Genomic DNA, 23442 nt, shown 5'->3' on the forward strand with positions numbered 1-23442 from the left:
CTTACAAACTTAGTTTCAGTGATGTCATATTGTTCTTTAATTTAGCCGGAATAGCAAGCTGCTTTCGATCATCTGTACACGTGCCATTTAATTTGTGTATTACAGAAATTTTTCCATGAAACAGACAGTTTTAAGTGCAAAAGGTGCGAAAGTGCAGAATCACTCCAGCATCCCCTTAACTTCTGCCGAAAAGTGCCGAATATCCGGAACAATAGTACTTGACGAAATCTGTAAGATCAGTAGCGAGTATCACATGTGTCTTCTTCACGGGATAAAGTTCGTTGAAGATATTTTTAAACAATCTTACTCCGTTGTAGCTTGACACATATTATACCATGAGGAAAAATAACGACGGTCCTTGTGATATCTGTAACAAGATGTCTATATATACATTGTGTATATACGTGCGCGTATATCCGCTTCTTGCGATCTTTGTCACAGTCCAACGATTGTCGGACCGATATTTATGAAACACTCTATATTTATGTTATACCGCTGGCCCGCGATTTTCAGCATCTGGCCACCAATCTTCGGGCGCACCTTTTCTTTACGGGTGCGAGAAGAAATATTTCTTTCTCGGCGCTTTTAAATTTTCGGACGCAACGGACCGTGCGATTTTACACACTTGCGTGGGTATACGCGCGCACGCATGAGCAAACGACGCGATGAAAGGAAGTTCGACGGAAGATGATGTTACAATTTGCGAGAGAGTCTAGTCGAAATCGTGCGAGAGAGCTCCCGAGGAACATTAGATTTACGCTTCGCTGGATACCGATGCCGAACATCAAAGGAAGAGAGGAGTTCTCGTCCTCTCGCAGAAGCAGTACGCGAAGCCAATGACGTGCGCTCTCCTTCCCTCCCCCCCCCCCCTCTCTCTCTCTCTCTCTCTGTCCGTCTCCTCTTCCCCGCATTGCCGCCTCCTTGCTATTTCTTGCTGTTTCTGCTTCTCGCCGACCACGGCACGAAAACGCGGTTGCGGCTTCGTTGGCCATCGGCCGGATTGAAAAGAGGAATGCCACGAATGTATAGAGAAGCACCGACACGAAGATGACCGGACGCGGCGCCGCACCGAAAATCCTCGGTCGACGGAGCACCGTTGACCGAATTCGGAAAAGCGAATCCCCGGCTCTAGATAAGTTTCTGTCTCTCGCGATCACCCTCTCGGCGCGTGACTCCGCGTGCAACGTCGACCGGCCGGACGTTATCTTCGGGGAGCGAGTTGCGATCAATTCGGTATTGTCACGTTACCTATAACGCGCGACTGTAATTAAATGCCAAGCGGAATTTAAAATTGAAATTAAAAACGCAAAGCTGGGAAACAGTTTTTTTAGTTTAGATTATCTTAGAAGATAATGCTTCGTTTCTCAATACTCTCTTTCGTTTTGGAAAATTAAAGGACGATTTTTAACCGCCATTGTTAGCGAGTGCATTTCAGTTGAAAGCGATGACAGCCCTGTAGAATCGTTCTGTAGAGAGCTACGGAGGCGATTAAGACGAAAACACGAATGCTCGACGATGACAACTGAGAGATCTGATCGAGGATTAAAAGACACCGGCACCGCTCGGGCCGTCCCGAACCCCAAATTAAATAGTCAACAGACCTATACGGATTACAAGCTCGTTACAAATACCGGCTTGGTATTCCCGTGTTGTTATTGTTATTATTGGGGGATTACCTGCGAGTTTTCGCTCCAGGTGACTCATTCACCGGTGGTTCCCTTCGACAACGAGCATTCAGCAAATTTGGCCAATTTAGCGATGCGTATTTTCAACGGGCCGAAAAGTTCCCCCGAGTCATAGGGACACAAGCCACCTGCGACTTTTCGACCGTGTTTTCTGCGACGGCAAGACAAAGAAGAAAAGGAGGACGCCGTCGCCGTGAGATTGGTGATTCCGCAAATCGCTAATGGCACGAAGCGTTAGGTCGTTAGACGAGTTAGCGTAGCGTGATCAAATTGCTGAATGCAAAACAGACAATGCCGAGGATGGGGGAGACGCTCCTCCGCCGGGGAGCAAAAGAAACGGGCAGAAGCGTCTGCCCTTTCCCTCCTCCCCCTCCCCCTTCCCACCCCCCCCTCCTCCTCGTTCGTTGAATCATCTCGACAATGGCGAACAAAACGCGACACCTGGTTACGAGTCTAATTACGACGGCGATTCTCGAACGCAACCCTCGCTTTTAACAATTCACGGCCGTCGTGCTATAGAATACAAACTTTCCCTTCGAGTCTTCCATTGCGCGGTAGTGTTCCCCGATAATCGAGAAACGTCTCAATTTACGAGGCTACTTTTTTCAAGCTACTTCTTGAAATTGCTGTAGATTGAACTCAAATAATTTATTTATACACGAGCGGAGAGAAGTCTGATCTGAATAATATAAAACCACGAAGTGAGTTTTAATTTGTAACTCGAAAAATCCTTACTCGCGGATTAACGACGCGTATAATATTTACTTCGGATTTAAAATTCAAATCCGAAGTAATTAAAATATTAAGTATTCACCGCGGGAATAATCGCAATCAAATGTTTCGCGACTTTGGTGGCGGCGTCTGCCATCCAATATCTACCTCGGCAAACGAAAATGTGAGATTTTTAGCGACGTCGCGGACGAAACGCGACGGGAAAAAGGCAAAAGACTTTTCCAGCGTGTAATTCAACGTCAGATTACGATTTGGAGTCGCCAGAAAGGGTACTTGAATTAATTCTATTCAGCAACGTCAGACGTGACTACCGGTATACTCGTTGCCGACGGTAACGGCCGCTGCTCGCTTGCCGCAAATATTCTTGCCCGTGCGACAGCCGCGCGCATTCTTCCACAGGCCCGACGTTGCACCTGCGTCTTGACATTTCTACGAATACTCCCGCTGCCCCGGCTTCTACGAGGCGAAATCAAGAAGATCTACACAATGCAGAACGACGGTAAGCTATGCGCCCGTACGTCGCGGAATTTCCCGATTAAATCGCGAGACAAAGTTCCATTTACAACAGTTACAATATGGTGGACTGCACACACGCGTTCGGTGTTACCTAAATAAAAATAGATTAGCTTTCTTGTTAAATCGACAATGATAAAAGTGTTGAGGTGGAAATGGCAGTGGCGAGTAGGAATAATCTTCATTGAAGAAAATATGAAGAGGCAATACGAAAAAATGCAATAGTAATCGACAAGAAACTACATTCCCGAGAGGAGAGAAACTCGCAGCGAAAATTAAATACAAGATATTAATTGGTGTGCAATAGAACACACGATGCTATCAAATTTGCAAAAAGTAAAACATTGTTTTGTACAGTGTTCATATCTTTAATTGGCTACTCTTATTTAGATTTTTGTTTAAGAGATTAAATAAAAATATAACTTCAGTTGCATTATAAGTAACGAAAAATCGGTAAAATAAAACTATTGTTAAAATGTCTCGGTAACAATCTGTGTGGCTTGCGGCTGATGTTTCTTGCGACAACGATGGCGATGGTTAATTTTACTTTGAAAAGGGACAATTGTGTGGTTAATTTAACGCTGATTCTGTTATTCCATTAACATTTTCGCGACTAAAGCAATAGCATCAAAGTGATGCTGACTGTATAGATGTTAACCATATTGAAGGATATCGACATACATGACCCGGCAGCCTTGATTTGCACACTCTGCATCAATAATAGATATTCATACATGGGGCAATCTCAGGTTGACGCGCTGAACTAGATCTGTTACGCTATTCAGGTGGATCTAGTTCAAAGGGTAACGGACCGAGATCCTGAACTACTGACAGACTAACTAATCCTGCTAATTACTTCACCATTCAATACATCGGCCCGGAGTTATCTACATAAATTCATTAATTGTACGTCATCTTTCCGATATCGATAAAAAGTAATTCAGTAAGATGTTATAAACTCGTCAACTTTTTATTTGTCGCGTTATAATAAATTAATGTATTACAAGATCAAATCAATTGTAATGTCATTTAATAAACTCACCGACTCCATTCATTCCGATGTTCTAGATTTGTCAATAAAAAAATTAATTTTTGACATTCAACGAGACAAATTCAGTTTTACTCTCAACTTCTTTTTACATTTCGACATGTAACTGTACCGACATAGGTTTGTGTTTTTATGTACGGTGAAATAAGCAATTGTAGAAATTTCAACCTATGGTTTGGCACATATCCTTTCGCGCATTCGAATCGTGTTCATCTCGACGCCGGAATGGATCTGCTTTGTGTTCTCCAATACTTTCTTCTCCCGATAACGTACAAGTTGTCGCCGAAATCGAACTTCGCCCGACTACAATTCGGATGAATCTGAATATTTTTTTATTTCACGTCTTCAAATATTAATAAGTTTAACGAACGTAGGGAATGCTCTATTTTCAAATTGTTATATACTTCTCGATACCGAAGCAGTTACTCTTAACTTATCTATTAATTTGCTGTCTCTCCGAATGCGAGAACTGATATCTATTAGGCGAACACATGTGAGAGACAAAGAGAAGAAAAGAGAGGAGAGAAAATTGATCCGCCGTAGGACAATGCGGGTGGAAGGGAGCGCGCCTAGCGCGGCGCATCCGCAGGATGCGCTATCGTATCCTGAAGAGAGCCAATCAATTTTTTTAAGCCCTCGGCGAGCCGCGGTGACACGGCCAACGAAAGCAGAGGAACCATTCATCCATCGGAATGACCCCAGAGGCGCCAATCAAACGCGTCGCCTCACCCTGAATACTCAATAGAGATATACGTATATGCATATGCGGGGACACTCGCGTCGACTCGGTACGTCTATATTAATAGGACAGAAGTCCTCTCTCGAAGCCTCATCGATCCTTCCTCTACCGCCGCGTCCATCGCTCTCTCAGTCGACCCCAAGTCACCTCTATTAAACCCTCGAACTGACGATCATCGGTATTTCGTAGCCCAGTCGCCTCCACCGCGACTTCGCGATTCCCGATATTTCCGATATAGCGAAAGGGAGAGATCGATTGGATTACTTTGAAAACCGGAAATGCGGAAAAGGACACACAAAGCTAAAATTAGTTGCATTAATTTGGAAAGTTAATATTGTTAAAAAAACGATAACGTCGGTCCTTTGCGTTGTTTTTATGATAAAATAATAATTTAGATTCACATTTTAAATCATTTGTTGGCTCGTTGATATGATTTATTAGCTTCGTATATTATCAATTATGTATACAACTGTAATAATTATTATTAATTGTAGATTAAACATTTTCATAAAATTTCAATTTTCATTAAAATAAAAGTTATATATACATATATATTATTGGAAATAACGCTCTCTGGCCATAAAATACTGGATAAAATTCTGAAACACTTTTTGTTAATCGTCGTTTTGTACTCGTCTATTGTTTCTTTTTCTCTGAGATGATCAAATATAAAACTTACATAAAATTTTGCCATTCCAAATACATTTACGTTTTTCCCTTTTTGTTTTTAATCTTGCATTGTTCGTCATATCTCCCCTCAATCGTTAGTCGCTTTCACCTTTGTGGCGCGCAGTTTTTTTAATACTATTGCAGAAAATGAAATTGTAAATCAAATCTTTAACGAGCGTTACGTTCTTTTTTTAAGCTTTTCTCTTCTCTGTACCGCGGAAATCGGCTAATCGACCAAAGGATCGGCTAATCCATCGCTCCGGGACGTAGTTAATCGTGCAAGTTCCCGGCAAGCTGCAGCTCGTATTGAACGCTACAAAGCTGTCGATACCCATATTAATTAAGCCTCGCGTGTTCACTCGGCGTGTCATATGCGAGGTAGACAAGCGCGTACGATGTGGAACAAGCTATAGAAAGCTCGTAGGTTCGTGCTCCTACATCTCTGCATTATCATGGGTTCGATAACCAGCTACTTGACAGTATCATTGTCGCAAGAGCCACCTCAGAGAAATCTTGCTCCCCCGGCAAGTAAAATACATCTGCTTTAAAAAATTCAGGCCGACGTATATATAACAAAGTTAATTAAGAATAATAAATCTTATTATTTTACGAGAAAAATATCACGCGCGTGAAATAGATAGACTTGGCCGATTATAAAACCAGAGTTAATTAATTCTTTCCTTTTTATTATGAATATTATTTTAGCTTATATTTATTTATTATGTATCAAATATAGTTTTTAATTATGATTATGCTGATAATTTATCAGATTAATAATGAAGGCAAAAATTATATTAATTAATATATTTCAAGCTATAATTGTGTTTTTTTATGACCGTATACGTCAGATATTGATCTCTGAACCCGTCACTACCAATAAGATACTATACCAATAACACTTTTCGCGGGCGAATTGGTGCGCGAAGCTGTTGTCACCGTTCTCGGCGACATATTGGATGCTCTATGAAACGCGTGTCGCCGCGACAACCGATAAATGTCGAGCGATTAACGATTCGTGTCGAAATATCGCGGTAATTGCCGCCGTCGACGTCGATCATTGCGCCGAGTTATATTAGTTGCGTTTGATTGCGTTCGATGCTTCGTTACTTCCACGAGAGCCGATTCCCGTAGTAGATTCCCGCGAATCTGTATTGCAATTTCAAATATTCAATCAAGAAACGGCGTTAACTTTTATTTAAAAATTACTGAATTACTTGAAACAATCAAATGTATTAATTCTATTATCGGCTTTACATATTACACGATTTACAAAGAAATCAAAATTGAAGGAAAGCTCAATTATAGTAACGAAATTTGTGATGAGCAACTTCTAGATATTGAAATACATAATTATGAAAGTAATGTATATATAATCGATAAATTCATCATTAAACTAATTAATATAAAAATAAGTTAAAATATGATGCGATCAAAATTTAATTATTTATGAATATTTATACCTCATCTATTAATCAATGTCATAGATTAATTTCAATATCATCCTTTAGAGTGAGCCTCCTCTTATCACTTTCCTCTAATCGATTGGCTCTCGATCAAGATAATTATCGAGTTTCGATAAATCAAAAATTTAATATTAGCAATCCCAATTAATCAAATTTATTTTACGCGATTTTTCCACGTTGTATTTATCATAAAGTTTCGAAAAAGAGGGAAATTAATGCATGGCCAATTCTTTGTCCACAAATGCAGCGCAATGAAACCTAGCAGGCAGTAATCAGACACTCTTGATCCTAAAAGAGTTAAAGTAACATTCAAGCGAAATTTTTTTTCTAATTTCTACGCGGAATACTGTTACGGTTGCTACGGTAATTGCACTATAACGGAATATTCTTTGCGCCTTCTCGAGGTTTATTGTTTCGCTGTTAGTACGTGGTATCAAGAACATTAAAAAAATCCCAGTTCTGGCCGTTGCAACCATTTTTCCTCGTGCACGTTGCGGTTTCCTTGCTCACATTTACGAAGGCAAATATCTGTAACTATGCGGGTATCAAGGTACGCGTCGCCTGTACGAAGACTCTACCACAAAAACGATCACAAGGTTATCTGGATATCTAGAATATTTTCCACTCGGTTTTCCAAGTATTACTATCAGTAATATATCTGTTTTTCTGTATAATTTATCGAATATTTTTCCAAATTTTCGAAAAATTAAACTAACAGGTAAACTTTTATAATATTTCCGCGGATACACGTTGTAAAAAAAATAACGTAATTAATAACGAAATGTTTAATAAATTCATGCTGTAGTTCTAAAAAAATATAGACAAATTTTATATATTTACCCGACACATCACCGCAGTGTTGTTCTTCTGATAAGATACTCAACTGTTTGCGTGGATATAACATTTTAATATAAAAAATAATAAAGTATCTAGTTTGTATAAATATCCATTTTAGTTGACGCAATTTGATATTATTTTTGTAGAGGCAATAAAATGTTTTTTTAACAAAATATATTCAAATAATTAAATTATATAATTCTTGCGTGGATGGACGTTATACTTGGCGTCTTTTTTAGCTTTTTTTTAAAAAAGGTTATTTTTAAATTAATAACAAAACGTTTAGTGAATTCATGCTGTATTTCTAAAAAATATAGACAAATTTTATATACTATATTTGCCCGACACATCACCGTAGTGTTGTTCTTCTGATAAGATATTCGCTGTCACGTCCACGAACAGGATAGGAAAATATCCCCTGGATAAAACAATATCTCTCTCGGGGCTTCTTTGTAGCTGATTCGATCTGACAACACTTTCTGTCCATTGGCCAGGCAAACGCTGGTCGACTTGTGACCAGAATAATGTTGCATTATGTTCCCGGAATGTTAGATCGCCGATATTATACGTCATTCAGCGAATAAACGTTGAACGTTACATTTTAAATAACACGAAAATCCAGAAAAATTTTCACTTAGGCCCGGTTTCACCGGTCGCTCAACTTTAATCTTAGTTTAATTCACGTTTGTCTCTTTCTAGAGTCACAGTTGGAAAGAGACAGAGAACGAAAGAGACATTATGCTGAGCTTAAGCGACGTTGGTGAAACCGGGCCTTAGTGTAAACTTTTAAAACGTCGTTTAAAAATTAATAATGACATCTTTGCCCAAACTGTCTTCCGAGTAAGAAAACCGGCACTTGGACTGAATATAACAAAATCGATGTACAAATTTTAGAATCCTTATACATATTGATATTTGGTGAAATGAACAAATTTAAGTAGTTTTTATCGCCTATGCTGCTAAAAAGTGTACAATATATAATAAAACGCACTGCGCAAAGAGGATGAAGCATTTTTAGCGTACCCGGTTCTCCAGCCATCGAAATTTTCCGACTGACACAGTCAATATCCGGTCGAATCGCGGAAGTCAACGGTCGTATCCAGACCGTGAGAAAACAGTCCCGGCCGTGTCCCGGTGCCAAATCTCAATGAGCGTTCTCTTTTACGAGCTCCGGGAGCTGCGAAGCGAAAAAGACTCGTTCGACCTACCTTTTTCGCGGAAACGACGGAGAAGCGCAAACTTCTCTTTCGTAGCGGCCTGTATAACGATTGAACGTATGAACGGCGTCGTTTTTAATGATTTAGACTTGCACCGACAACGAAGACCGCGCGATCCCGCGTGATAGTCGATTTCATGCTAGTCTTAGCAAGTTTCCTCGACGTTTAGTCGCGTTCTGAATTATTTCGGAGAAAAGTTTCAATAACCAAACACCTAAATATCCTTCCCAAAATAATTTTACGTACTTCACATATTCAAATTCTAAAACAGCTCATCTAAAAGATAAGATAAATGTCTTAAAGATTTCCTCTTAATGCGTATTTCGTAAATATGTATGTTCTTCGAAAGTAAACTTAAAGATACATGACCGTCAGGGTAAAGTCACACTGAGAAAAATTTCCATCGGACAAACCAATTAAATAGTGTTTCCGATGGTTAATTAATGTCCGATTACGTTTTCCGATTAAATTACGGATAAGTACATCCGATGAAATTTATCCGATAAAATACAGTTACCGATAAAATTTGATTGAAAAACCGATCATATTTTTCATCGGGTATACAAATTAATTGGACATATCCGTATGTTATTATGTAATTTAATTATCCGATTATATGCAATTGGACATTTTTCTCAGTGGAAAGCAAGAGACGGCCTTTCGCGGGGAATAAATTGAGCGGTGGATACTTGACACTCTAAACGAGACGTCGCCTATTGCCGTTTGTCCACTCGGCGCCGCCGCACTCTTTTCAATAAAATTTTCGCAGCAGGTATCGGCAACCCGCGAGGTGCACTCACCGCGAGTGCGTCCGCACGCACTTGTGACGCGATTCAGCTTTTTGATCGCGCCGTGGTTTGTTGGCGCAGTTTAAGCGTCAATAGAGCAACCCCGCGACGCGACAAAACCGCCGCCGTTCTCACCCTCGGTCGTTCCGCACCTGTCGGCCGCGGGACCCTGTGATGTTGCGCCGCCACGGACACCGAGGGGGACCGGCTGTCGTCTCCTTGTGATGTCGCCCAGGTTGCTCGCCCACCCTTAGTTGCATCCATTCCACGAACGCGGCAATAGGTGTTGAAGCGATCCTCGGTCGCATTCATCCTTCGGCTCGTCCGCATTAGCGTCCAATAAACGCCATTGTCACCCTGGCTCGTCGGCCTGAACTCGAAAGTCGCGACCAAACACTCGGAATGCTCGATATGTGATCGGTGGCCACACGATTCACTCGTCCGTGAATGTGACTGAATCACACGTGCGCGGCGAGTCCAATTTTGACGAGGTAAAATCGAATTCTCGGTTTCGCTTTCGGATCATAAATTTCTAAACCAAATTCTCGGTGCGTCTCGCCGTTCGATCGTAAATTCCTAAACTCCCTCGAATTCTCTTTCGCGCGAGCGAGAATTAACGACGGTATTTGAATATCTTGAATAATTTATATTCTATCTATGTATATTCAAAGTTAAAAGGACTGGATATGATCGACCGTGGCGCAGGCCCGCGTGGCGAGAGCTATTGACACCGTCGACAATGACTTTGACGCAATCTCTGTTCCGCGCGAGTCGCGGTAACGAGCACCAACGACGCCGACGGATCTGATGCACGGAACAGCCGCTTCTCCCCGCTGACTCTCTCCAGGTTATCCCGGAGACTCGCGTCAATTATCTTCGAGAAACGGCTCGGACCCGCGGCTTCCCCACGAAGTCGCGGAACCGGACGGACGCGGTTCGCGAAGTTTGCGAAGTTCCGCGGTCGTTAGTTGTACGGCTATCTCCCGGGGAAGGTAGATAAGGACTTCGGAACTGGACTGCGGGCGAACGAGCGAACTTGCCCCGAGTCCGGAAACGACCCGGAGAGAACTCGACGTCTCTATCCTACGTAGAACCGGGAGAGAGTGTGCCTGGAAGAGAGCGCACCCCCGCGCGCACCGAGTCGCCGAGATTTCGGTCTGCCGTCATATCGTGGGTTTATTCGCCGTCGCAAATACAGGGCCGCTTGTTAATGACGCCAAGCTAGCCGGGCACCTCGAGCTCTCGTGGATTCTCTCTCAAGAGCGTAGGTGGAAAAAAGTGATGCTCGAAGACGCAATGACTTTGCAACATCACCGTCTCGGAAAGGATTTCCGACAACAAGACGAAACATATTCTCGACATAAACTTGTCTCAACCCCGGGTAAAAAAAAACAATATTGAAATTAATTCGACACCAATATCTAGATTTTCGTTACGAATAAAATATTCAAGCATAGAAATCTCTTTAAGTTGCCAGTAATAGATGACATTAATAATCAATTTTATTGCGAAAAATATTACCTCAGCCAGGGTTTGAACCTGGACTTCCCTTCTCTCTAGGCGTCTCACCAATTCGACCGCTGAGGCATGCGGTAATATTTGTCGCAATAACGGTATAAAGATATCTTCCCGTCTATTTTTCGACTTTAAACTGCGCGCCGATTCGGGTTGTCGGCAAAACTGTCGATACGCGATTTTTAAGTGTCCCTATCCCTTTCCCCTCTTCCCCCAACATGGACGCAATTGGTAAGTCCAAATTTTCTAGAGATTGATTGAGACACTATCTTTCAGTCAGTGGACTGAAAAATTTAAAATACTGGCCGGTTAATGCCGACTAAAAAGCGTTCTCTTGATTAATGAAATATTCCTTTCGCAATAACAAATGCAATTGTTGCTACTTCGACTCTATTTTATGACAGACCGAAGTGTGATGGCACAGAACTCGAAATCTTTTCCGTGAATGGAAGTTTACTTGTCGATTCCTTATACAAAACGACAATTCCATTATAATGTAAGAAAAATACACAGAGAAATTCGAGAGATCGACGAGAGCGAAATTTCGCGTAAAATTGAAAGGGATTTCAAGGAAATTTGAGAGTGAACGCAAAAAGGAGCTGCCAGTTGCAATATTCTCGGAAGTTTAAAGCGTAAAGCCAGAAACGCCACGGGAAAACGATCGAAACGTTGCGCAAACGGGTCAACGCTTCCGCCCGCGATTCGAAAAAAAAAAGAGCGCCACGTAATAAAATCCCTGATCGAAAAAAATGGTTGTGTACGCGAGGTGTAATGGCCCTTTCGCGCGAATTCTCGCTCGTGCGCGGCACGGAGGAACGAGAATGGGAAATGGAAAAGCGTGCGCGCGTCTATAATGGCGTCCGTATGACAAGCCGGACAAAGGGCTCGTCAGAGCGCCGAGCTCGGCCAATGAAACTCGTCCCCGAGAACGGCGAGAAGAGCTGGTTAAAAGAGAGAGAGAGAGAGAGGGGGGGGGGAGAAAAGAGAGCGCACACGAGGTGGGTCATTCCGCATCGCGACAACGGTTACTTCGATTCCGGAATAAAAAGCGCACCGCCACTTTTTTTTTCACTCCGCCCGCCGTACGAGGCTCGTATTCACCGTGCGTCGACCAGCGGAGTTGTCCACCGGTGAAAAAAAAACAGGATCCAAGGGTGGAAAAGCTAGCACGCGTCAAAAGGGACCTCCTCTCTTTCAATTCGATCCGCTGTGTATCCAGTTGCGCGGAAGAAGACACGCGGATTTCGGCTTCGCGGTCTCGCGCCCGCGCGTTCTCCACAATCGGATCCGCGAATCCACGTATCGTTAGCTCCGCAAATCTCTCGACGTCTCGTACATCTCCTTCTTCCCGCCCTGATCTCAAACTCTTGATATCCGTAAGATCCGCAGAGCCGCAGATACGTGACCTAAATGCCCGTTCTCCTTGCTTCATAAATACCCCCCCCCCCGCAGTCACACATTCTCGCTTTTACAGATCCGCGGATTCACGGCGAGATTCCCGGTTTTGTAACCTACATTCTCTCCCCCGCGACTGTTTATACGTCCGAATTTTTCGCATGATTCACGTCTCCGCTATAGGAATACGCGCGCTGCATGTATAAAGACACCTGCTGCATTGTTCAGATTGCATCGTCTGAACGTGATAGTTATTCGCGGCGGCATAAAAATATATAGGTTGAAGGCAAACATATTTTTGGCTCGCGTGCGAGGCAGGGGGCTTCTTTTTGTTTCGGAGGAACACGCTTGTTGTACGGGGGCTACAATTTGGGGCGAACTCGACTACACGTCTCTCCCGCGACGGGGAAACGATATAATATTGGGCGCGAAGTGTCGGTTAAATAAGAAAAAGCTTCATTCCCCGTGGCAGACGGATTCCCCGAATTTGCACGTGAAACCGATTTTTCAACGGCGAGAAAAATACACTCGCCGGAAACCGATCCGCAGGAAATTCGCCGACGCTGCCGCATAAATTTTCGCGCGCTCGTATATTTTATGGTTTACATAACACGTGTTTATCTTGCCGTTCCCAGGCGTTATTTTTGCAAACGTCTCCTCCTAACCGGATCCAAATCTATCGACACTGAATGTAAAATCACGAAATGTTCATTTATTCCTTCCTTAAAACACGTGGCAAGGTATTAAAGACCCTCGCGAAACGGACAATCCATTTTTCGAAAACGCGCGGACCGAGAACTATCCCGCGGATCCATTTTCCGTTTCTCTGCCGGGGATGTTACTCGAAGATCTACTTTTAACTTCCGACTGGTAAACGAGCGGGAGAATTTTCAGGGCAACTTCGCGGCGAAACAACCGTGCCGGCTCTTCGAACAACGTCGCGGCTCGTTATTATCATTTTTCTTCCCTCTGACGTTCCCGCCCGCAAAAATCGCGCTGGCTCCTGGATTATCTCGCAACTGCTGCCGGCGATGTATCGTCGTAAATCGATTAGCCGCTGATTTCGGTTTAACGAGTGCAACTACGAGAAACGCGAGTCGGAGAACGCGCGATACGGTCGAGCGCGAGGAAAGCGATGAGGCGTAAATAAGGATTTCGAAAGATTTCCGTTCCGAAGGCGCGACGATCCCGCCGCGCGTTTCCAGAGATTCTCCAGAGCGATTCCACCGCGTCTTTTTTCATTGCCGTTTCTTTTTTTTTTTACCTTGCGTGATGGATAACATTGCAGAGTCAAAGTTACGCTGGAGTTCCACGAGCCGTTTCGTCTTCATATTGTCTCGACCGCATTATTTCCAGCCGCCAGATGCTGAAGACCGGCATCTGTATCCATTAAGAGCCGCTAACGTCATTTCAATTATGGCGAACGAGCGAACACCGACCGACTTAGCGGATGTGCGAACAAATAAACAATAGACTCGACATCGTAAAATAAAATCTAAATTACTGTGAGATAATGTGTCTACAAAAGTAGTGGTCTTAATTATTCGAAGCTTCGAAGCTTCGAAGAATCTGACGAAACGAAGAAACTTCGAATATCAAATTTTCCAAGTTTTCAAATTTTTTCAAGATTCGAAGTTTCGAATATTCGAAGTCAACGAATGCATTGACATGTAAGTTTTCAAACATCGACCTGATTTATCACCTATATTGGTGACTGAGGGTAGACTATTAAAATTATATACCCGGATTGTACACCAATGTTATAAACATTATTCGTCAAACATAAATCAAAAGATCCCATTTCAACGATCAACTAACATTTCGTATATTTATTTAGTTACACTACTGTCCCTGTCTTCTATTCTCGTGTTTCGAATCAAGGCAGTCGGTCACAATAAATATATCTGTAGTCGTTCTCAATAGTTCCTCGAGGATGAATTCGCGATGACGATGAATTGTTTTTATGAGCGAATGGATAAAGATATGCCGACAAAAAGTACGTTTGTGTTTTTAGACACGTTAGTGTTAGTTTACTTTGTAATGACATTAATTAGTTAGCAATTTAATTAGTTCATAGTTATAATAAAAACGATTAATTTTGCAAAACGTGTCATTGTTTTTTATCTTGTTAATATGTTAATTGACTTTAAATATTCGAAACTTCGAAAACTTTGAAAACTTCAATTCTCCAAGAATTTCTACGAAGCTTCGAATCTCCGAAATTGAAGATCTTCGAAGAAAAATCCCAGCTCTACTACAAAGATCCTGTATTTTAATTTTGATTATCTGACAGTCGCGATAAACTAAGAATTCAATGAGTAAAAGTGCATCTCTTCCATTATTGAAGTGTCGAATGCCTTGTCGGTGGGCGAAGTTTTGTTGTTTGCTAAGAGCAATTTTCATTTATTAAAACTGAACTATAAATGTGCGTTGTAATCAAGTTATTCTTGCAACGTCTTCGACCTCCAACTAAATCCAACTACGTTTAAATTATCGGAAAGACGATCAATTCCTCCAGTATAGATTTGTATAAATAAAATTTGAGTAAAACAAAGTGATTAAGATTTTTAGCAGCGACACCAGAGATTTTTCGTATTTTTGCGAAATAAATTTATCTCGCGGATCGCCGAAGAAATTCATGTGCTTGTCAGGAATCCTTTTCTTCGTGTCCTTTCGCGAACTTATAGACGGCGACGGGCATTATTGAAGCGACGAATGCTTCGCCGGTGGGGCGAAGCTTCGTCGTTCGATAATCGCCGATATTCGCGACGTTTAAAACGTATCGGACGTCTCGTAAGTCGTGGCAAAAGAGTTCCTCCGCATGATTTAAGAGCGATGGAGATCGCTCGGGCATGTCGGCCGACGGTCGAACCAGCCCTGGGCAACGCGCGACAAGGGCCTTGAGGATTCTCTTATCTGGAAATGCGCACGGCATTGTGAACGAGGCTCCCCGAGTCGGAAGATTCTTCTCATGTCGAGAGTAGAGTCGATTTATTACGTGTCAGATAAAAACTCGCTCGCGGCCACTCGATCATCAAATCCGAAACGCCATTAACACTCTCGATATAAGCATCAGATATTAGTTGTTCTTACAGCGATAAATATAGTTTCATTTCTAAGCGAAATTAACGCAATAGCTTATTAACATTTAAAAAAGGTTGTTAAATTATTTTATCCGCTACGGAGGAAACTATCACTACGGATTGAAGAAAGTGACTCCTAAATTTTGAAGCACGCTAACTAAAGGCGAGCGTGGCGCAGAGAAATATGTGCTGCTTAGTAAATAAATGAACGAAAAGATCCGAGTTTAAATCCAGCCACGGACACCGCTGGTTTTTTCAGATGCCACCTCTCGGAGGGAAGTGGCAACCATCGGGAGTGTCCTGCCACACATACTTTAGGTGTATAGCCCTCTAGGTTGGAGGTTTTCTACGGCAAGGTTAGCAGTCTACCGCAGATGAAGTAAAACCAAATGCTCAAAGTACCAGTTCGTTCTGTGCCAGAAGATTTTAAAGAATTAATCCTTAGTTAAACTTCTTCTTCCTCGTGTAAACTGGATAAAACAAGCTTTAAGCCTGTTAACACGAGGGAGAAGAAGATAACTATGGATTAATTCTTTAAAATCAGACGAAACATAATTTCGAGTCAAATAATACCCGTCTGGAAATTTGTCTGAGAAGAACTGATTTAGTCCTAGCGCCTACCCAGTGTTCCTGGTCTAGTTTTCCTAAACAGAAGCTAGAGAGACATGTTCTAGTTTGTGTGAATGAATTGAATCTCTCCCGTCTAGTTTTCGCACAAGTTTGCTCCTTTTAGTTTTGGCTACCTTCTGGCTAGCTAGTAGCTGTCCAGGTTTTCTCGATACGTAGACGGCACCTGCACACCGCCGCGCGAAGTTTAATTTTTCTGACGAATTGACATGTTTTTAACAAACATGATTATAACCTAACCTTTTGGGTTTGTTACATGTATACATCGTAGTTAATGAGACGAGTGTCTATGTTTTAATATCGCGTACCAGCGCTACCAAAGCATCGATCGAGTTCTGCGCGGAAAGAGAAAAAAAGAGAGAGAGAGGCGGGACGAGAAGACAAAGTAAAATTTTAATAAATAAATCAATAGTGCGCCGCAAATTGCCGCGCCTTCATTCGCGCGTTTCAGTGAAACAGAAATTATTTATTCGAATTTTAACGAGAGACCCGATGTATGTCGGCGCGGCAGAGGCTTAATTATTTATTATTATTATTATTGCACTATTATTACCATCACGCAGCGTGCGTCCTCCCGCAATTATCAGCGCGGCCATTGTGATTCATCGTTCATTCGAAATTGTAATGTCGCGGTACGTCGCTCCATACAGCGAAAAATTCGTCTCGCGATCAACTCGCCGGCAAAATACATCGTTACGCGACGAAATAAGAGCAGCGAGCTGGCGGCGAGGGGAATGGACGGGAAGGGTAGACAGCGGGCGCAAATATTATCCGTTCGCAGTTGAAAAGCTCCATTATTGATTTATTCCGACGGCGTTTGACCGCTTTAACTGGATTAACGGCGATCCTTCGTCCCGACTGCGAAAAAAGCGAATTTACACGAAGCCTGAGCGAGAGCCGGATCAAGCAGCTTACGTCGCTTGCTTACGGGGTTTTTAGCACCTCTTGTTAAACAAAAAAGAAATGAGCGCCGTAGCCTGTTCCACGGTGGACTTATGCGAAGTCAATAGGGAGACTGGTTAAGCAACGAAGTTACCCGCTACTCGACTTGGCGTTAACCCGTTCGTTATTTTGACGGTGAAGGAAAGTTAAACATCGCGCCGATGTTATTTCATCCCCGTGTTCGTTCGCGGCCGCTCGCCGCGAGAAGGGGGATGGAAAATGGACGGAGATTGTTTTCACAATCGGGAAAAATAAGGGACGGATCGCCTTGTCCGGATTATCAACGGAGGATCCTCCTCGGGCCGCATACATCTGCCCGATCTCCGATATTTCCTCTCGCGGTATAAAGATGCGCATTAAGAACGAGTTAAAAGATTGGAGAATTTCTTCTCCCGAGATCCTCACTTCTGTCCCCCGGGATCGAGAAATCCGTATTATTTTCATTTCGCGCAGACTCGTCTGACTTATTGGATATGTTTCAGTTTTTTTTTTTTTCATTTAATAATCTAGGAATCGATCTCGCGCGTGCGTGTGTACCGTATTCTTAAGAGACCTGTGCAAATTGTACTTTAAACATAAAAATGCGTTTGAATTAATCTAGTTGTGGCTACAAATCTAATCAGTACTCTTAATACATATCGCTGTTTACTTTTCAATAATAAAATACGGTCGCTTGGGAATGACAGATATGTCAAATACTGATTAAAGATGGCGCCGCTAAAGAGCTTTGCACATCATGCTTCGAGTATTCAATAGAGGCCATTTTTTCTTACGATTAAATGTACCGTCTCGTTTCGCACTGAAAACACGTAATCACGCAAATGGTGGGCCAGGGCTCCACTTTGCTGCACCGCCTGCAATTTCGAGAAGTTGGACTGCAGTAAATCGAATCGAGCATTTCTCGGCTGCGTGTGCGTACGGAATCGTAAACTCACGCATTCGCCCCGGCCCCCAGACAAACTCGCGGAGCGCTCAGCATCCGAGGGATGCCGGGATCGCGGGATGCGCGCGATCCGTCTGGTAACTTACGGCCGGAGAAAACAGCGGAATTCGGCGGAAGGAGGCGCCGGTTTCCGGATCGTTTTCGTAAGCGGCCACCTGCGAACGGACGGATAGTTATGCGGGATATCGCTGCCTGAGGTTCGCGGCACCCTCCTACGCCGCGAGCCGAAACGGCGTTAACCCCCTCGCGCCCCCTTTAAGCCCCGACTCCGACCGCCAAACCGATGCATCGCGGACGCAACGCGGCGCGGCGCGGCGCGGCCAAAAGACGCGCGCGGCCATTAATTGGATTCCCGGTCGGGCAATTCCCGGTATGCCGCACACCACCGCGATTCCCGCAGCAACCCTTTCTCCGATCGAACACGCGCCGACCGGTCGGCCACTCAATTAAACCGACGCGGCAATTCCGTCGCGATGCAGACGCGAGTATCGATCAGTAAGCACGGCGCCTTTTATTTCTCATATACTTTTCGCGGATACCCCGAGTCAAAATTTTGGTACTATTTTGACACTTTTAACTTACACCTACTTAGCTGATCTATACACCTATGTAGACTAGCAATAATCTACTTTGATGATATTATATTTTTTACTTCTCCCTTGATTCTTTAATTCTAAAAATTTACTTTAGCTCCTACTTCAAAAGGCCCACTTTAATGCTAAATTGGCAGAAGAAGAAATTTCCGACACTATCGGTTTTAAAGTAGGAGTAAATTTTGTACTTGCAGTTGGACCTCTTTTATTGTCTCAGGTCCTACTACATAACAGAAGTAAAGATTCAACATAGGGCCAAAATTTCGATTCGGGTAATGGGCCGCTCTTTAACGCTACTAAAAAATATTATCCAAGTTACCAGCACGCTTGTACACATTTTAATATTTACAGAATTACTTCTCCTATGAGAATTGATATTGCAAATAAAAAATAATAAGTCCACAAATCGAGTTAAACAAAGTGTTTGATGAATAATTAGAGTTTATAGAACGAACATCAATCGACATGTTCACCCCTGTGCAAAGTTGTCGTTGAAATATTAAAAAAAAATATAACGTGGATTCTCTTCGCCCTGTTATCAGAATTGAAACCGGGAATCTGGGACGTTTTATAGTACGTATCCGCTACATCACTTTGCGCAACACGCGACCGACACCACGAGTTTTGTGTTTCATCGACTTTCGCTGTTACGTCGGGGATAATAAAAGCCGACCAGGCCGAACCAATCGCATTCCGCGTTCGTTGTCGGCCGTGGAATTTTTTTCCCACAAAGGAGAATCGCGGGGACCATTCGAGGACCAGCGATGTTGGGCGATCGCGGTAAATCAGTTCGGACGCAAAATCGACGGTAAGTCGCAATTCCACAGACGTTCGCCGTTCCCTCGCTCCCTCTCTCTCTCCTTCTCTCTCTCTTTCTTTCACCCTCTTCCCCTGTTTTTCTCTCTTGCCCTTTCGTCACTCTCTTTCTCCTTCGTGGCTCCACTTTCCGATGTTTACGCGACACCCGTTCGACCGCGAAAGAGCTGAAATTCCATCGACCGAGTCGCTTTATGGGCGCTCCCGGGGTGGATCAAAGTTTCATCCTGAAGGCCCTATGTACTCACGCGCTTAAATGTTTTTCTCCGCGACAAAAGGGAAAGAGAAGGAATGGAAGAAGCAGGCGGTGGAAATATACCGTGGTATCCGCGGATAACGAAAGTTACGATGCAGAACGATAAATCGAGCGGGGCAAGCGAGACTTCCCAGAGATAGGATGACCGAAGATAAAAATTGAATCGGCTTTGAAGCTGTTACATTGGACATAAACCCTTTATCTTCCAAAAATTGTCAGTTTTTCCGTGACAAATACCGTTTTACAATCGAGCAAGCACGTCAAGTTTTCGGCAGCGTGCCACAGCAATTCGTCGCCATTGCATTAATATAACAGCGGCTTTTACGAATAAAACTATTTTACAAAACAAATATTATTTTCCATTTCTTACACCAATATTAAATGCATACAAAAATTATACAAATAATGCAACCGGTGACAAAATTCCTTTCTCTCTACTAATTAACGTCTGTAATTAACAGAATTTTACTTTTTCACGATTATATATTCATAATTGTTCCAAAATAATACGCATAATTTTTATAAAAAATTCCGTGTAAAATTCTTTACTTAAAAATTATTAATGATAAGAAAAGAAACTACGGCCAGTTAAATCAGATAAAATTCGTGCTGCGGGATAATGTACGCGCGCGCATGTCGCGTATCTCTAAACACAATCAAGATTAAAATAAGCGGAACAGTTGAAATTAATATCACATGTAGGTCGCATAAAAAATTAGCAATGCCGCAACGAGCTGGCTGTGTAGAACGGATATTACTCGTCATGCTTCATGCATCTTCCTTCATTTCTTATTCACTCCTCAGCATCCCCGGAGATGCGACGACGGAGTGGGAAGACTCAATTTTCAGGGAATGGAGTTTTGAACCTTAGCCAACGGCAGACGACAGATGTAATTATAGCGGCGCGGAAAAGTGTCCCTAATTGCCGAATGCATCGGCAGGATGTTAATGCTAATACCCAGAAAGGTATTTAACGACGGAGCCCCCGCTGGTGCACGCTCCCGGCGGTATAATTGCATTGTCAAATGGTTAAAATCCACATGCGTTTCCGAGCACGATGTTCGCCCGTGCGGATTCGCGCATTCTCTCTTTTTACGCCAAGCGTCGAGCTGACACGTAAATTTTTTATTTAAAAAAACTATATTATTCTCAAATTTCGGACATGTGCGAAAAATATATGTACATCGCGCAGAGAATCACACGCGCAACGTATGTTCACAGAAACCTCTGATTTCGAAAATCGGCGCAGCATCATATGCCGTGTGCAACGGATACCGAAACGTGTCGCCTCTCAGACGACCAGACATAAGGATATGCAAGTTTTGCCGCTTCGCTCGCCAGGAGTACGGATACATCTACGAATCTGCTCGTCAAAAGTTCGTCTCAAAGGAAATATACCACGAACGTCACTCGCGGACACGCGCGTCTCTCCCAGAGTTTTCTCGGTAAAAGGAGCTTCTTCCGGGCGAGCAAGTTCGCGAACGTGCGCCTGTCTTTCTCTTTCGCTCCTTCTCTTTCTGTATCTCGTTCAATGAGTTTCCGTCTTAAACGTCTTATTAAACCTCGCAATTTCCCGCATCAAGCCGCCACAGCGGGGCCTTTGCATGAGTTACTTCTCTGATGGAACCTTGATATTCCTGCTAATAACCGTCACTGATTTTGCTTCGCTCTACCATGAAGAAATTCCCGCTTCAAAAGAAACTAAGAACGTTTCGTTCTATTCGTTTACATCATGTATTCCTTAAACAAGACTGCGAAACATATATTTATTTTAACTATCAAGTTTACCATGTATTATATTATTATACAAATCAATGTTTCACTATTTCACATGCCAGATCTCTTTCCCATTACATTTTTCTATCAATTATTATCAATTTTAAGAATATCTTATTGCACAAATCTTGAATTTGTATGCATGGGATTCTTAAATATTTTGTAGCCTTCATAATTTTTATCATCCATTTAATTTTCTTTTTTCACTTTTTTTCACTTATTTAATCATAATAATATAGTGACTAATCATTATTCCATAAAGAATTTATTTATATTGTAGAATTATATTTAGTTTCACTATAATAAATGTCTTTACATATTTCAATTAACTCTTTAAAATGTTTGATTTTAATCATTTCTGAAAAAAAAATAAATAAACTGGAATTTTTAATTACTTGTCGAAAAATATATATCTCATTACATGTATACGACTTATATAAAATTCAGATTAATTGACGACAATTAATGTGCAATATTTAATCAAATCGATCAATTAATTTCTCTCTAACATTCATAGATTTTTATCTTGAGAATATGTATTTTATTTGCTTTACATAATTTCCTATATATTGTATATTATAAATGTTTAAGACGCATATATAGCGAGTTATACTGCAACATACCCAATATGTACAGGTCATGATTTAATGTCTTTTTACCTTGTTATTGTTTAACAATTACAATTATATTGAGAACAGACAAATAGACAACAAGAATATAGACCTCACTGCAATACAATGTATTGCTATAATAAACAAAAAACTGTATAAGTCTCAATCTGAATAAAATGAGAAGGCAATATTTAAATTCACTGGAAACGGGTTATTAAGTGATGCGAAAGCTGAAGAGGATCAAGATAAATTCAGATATGGATGTAGAGATATGAAAATGAAAAGAGGCCGAGTATTTTTCAGGACAAAACGGGAGGCGGTACGGGCGTGCCGTAATGCCTCTATTAAAATGCAATTCCACATCTCACCCCCGCAACGACGATCCCTTCCTCTCAATCGCGTTGTCGCCTTTCTCTCCCCCCCCCCCCTCGTTTCTCCTTTTATTCATTAAATAACCGCACTGCCGCTTCCGCGCGACGCCGCGGAGTAACTTCTAAACGGCCCTTCCGGAAAATGCAAATGCACGTGCCGCTTACCCGCCCCCTCACGATGCGCCATCCGCCCGCGCCCCCGCCCACAGTAATTAAAAGGGCACCCGAAGACAACTTACGTACCGAAGAAGTTGATGCACTCGTCCCCCCCGCTCCCCGCGCGCCGTCGCTAATGAGAACGCGCGCCGTTCTTTGCTTAAGTACGTTAATTCGTTATTTTACCCGAGGAGGGGGAGGAAGGGGACGAACATTTCGCGTTGTTGTTCGCCAAACTTTCCGTCGGGGGATGCACCGGGAGACAATCATCGAGCGGAATCTACGCGCTGCGGTATTTCTTTGGTGTTTCTATCAAACTCTCGGGTAATCGAATAACTACATACGTTACCAAGAAATCGAAGGATATGCCAAGGCTCGAGATGATATTTATCAATTATTACTTTGATAGATAAAAATATTTGTCAATACTTATATGCATACTACTTGGATGTCAATTAATTTATGTAAATTATATATATAATTATATAAATGTTATGTTATATGTACAGTCTTATTCATTAATGCCCGGACCTGCATTTTTATCATCATTTTTCTCGGCTATACAAATCACTGAGTTTCAGGCTGTATGTGTGTGTCGCCACAGACTTCTATAGAAGCTGTGTGAACTACAGACTGAAACTCGTCGATGTACAGATGGGAATAAAGA

Source organism: Vollenhovia emeryi, unplaced genomic scaffold (assembly GCF_000949405.1).
Source record: "Vollenhovia emeryi isolate VEMERY1.0 unplaced genomic scaffold, V.emery_V1.0 DF939133.1, whole genome shotgun sequence".
In the NCBI taxonomy this organism is placed as follows: Eukaryota; Metazoa; Arthropoda; class Insecta; order Hymenoptera; family Formicidae; genus Vollenhovia; species Vollenhovia emeryi.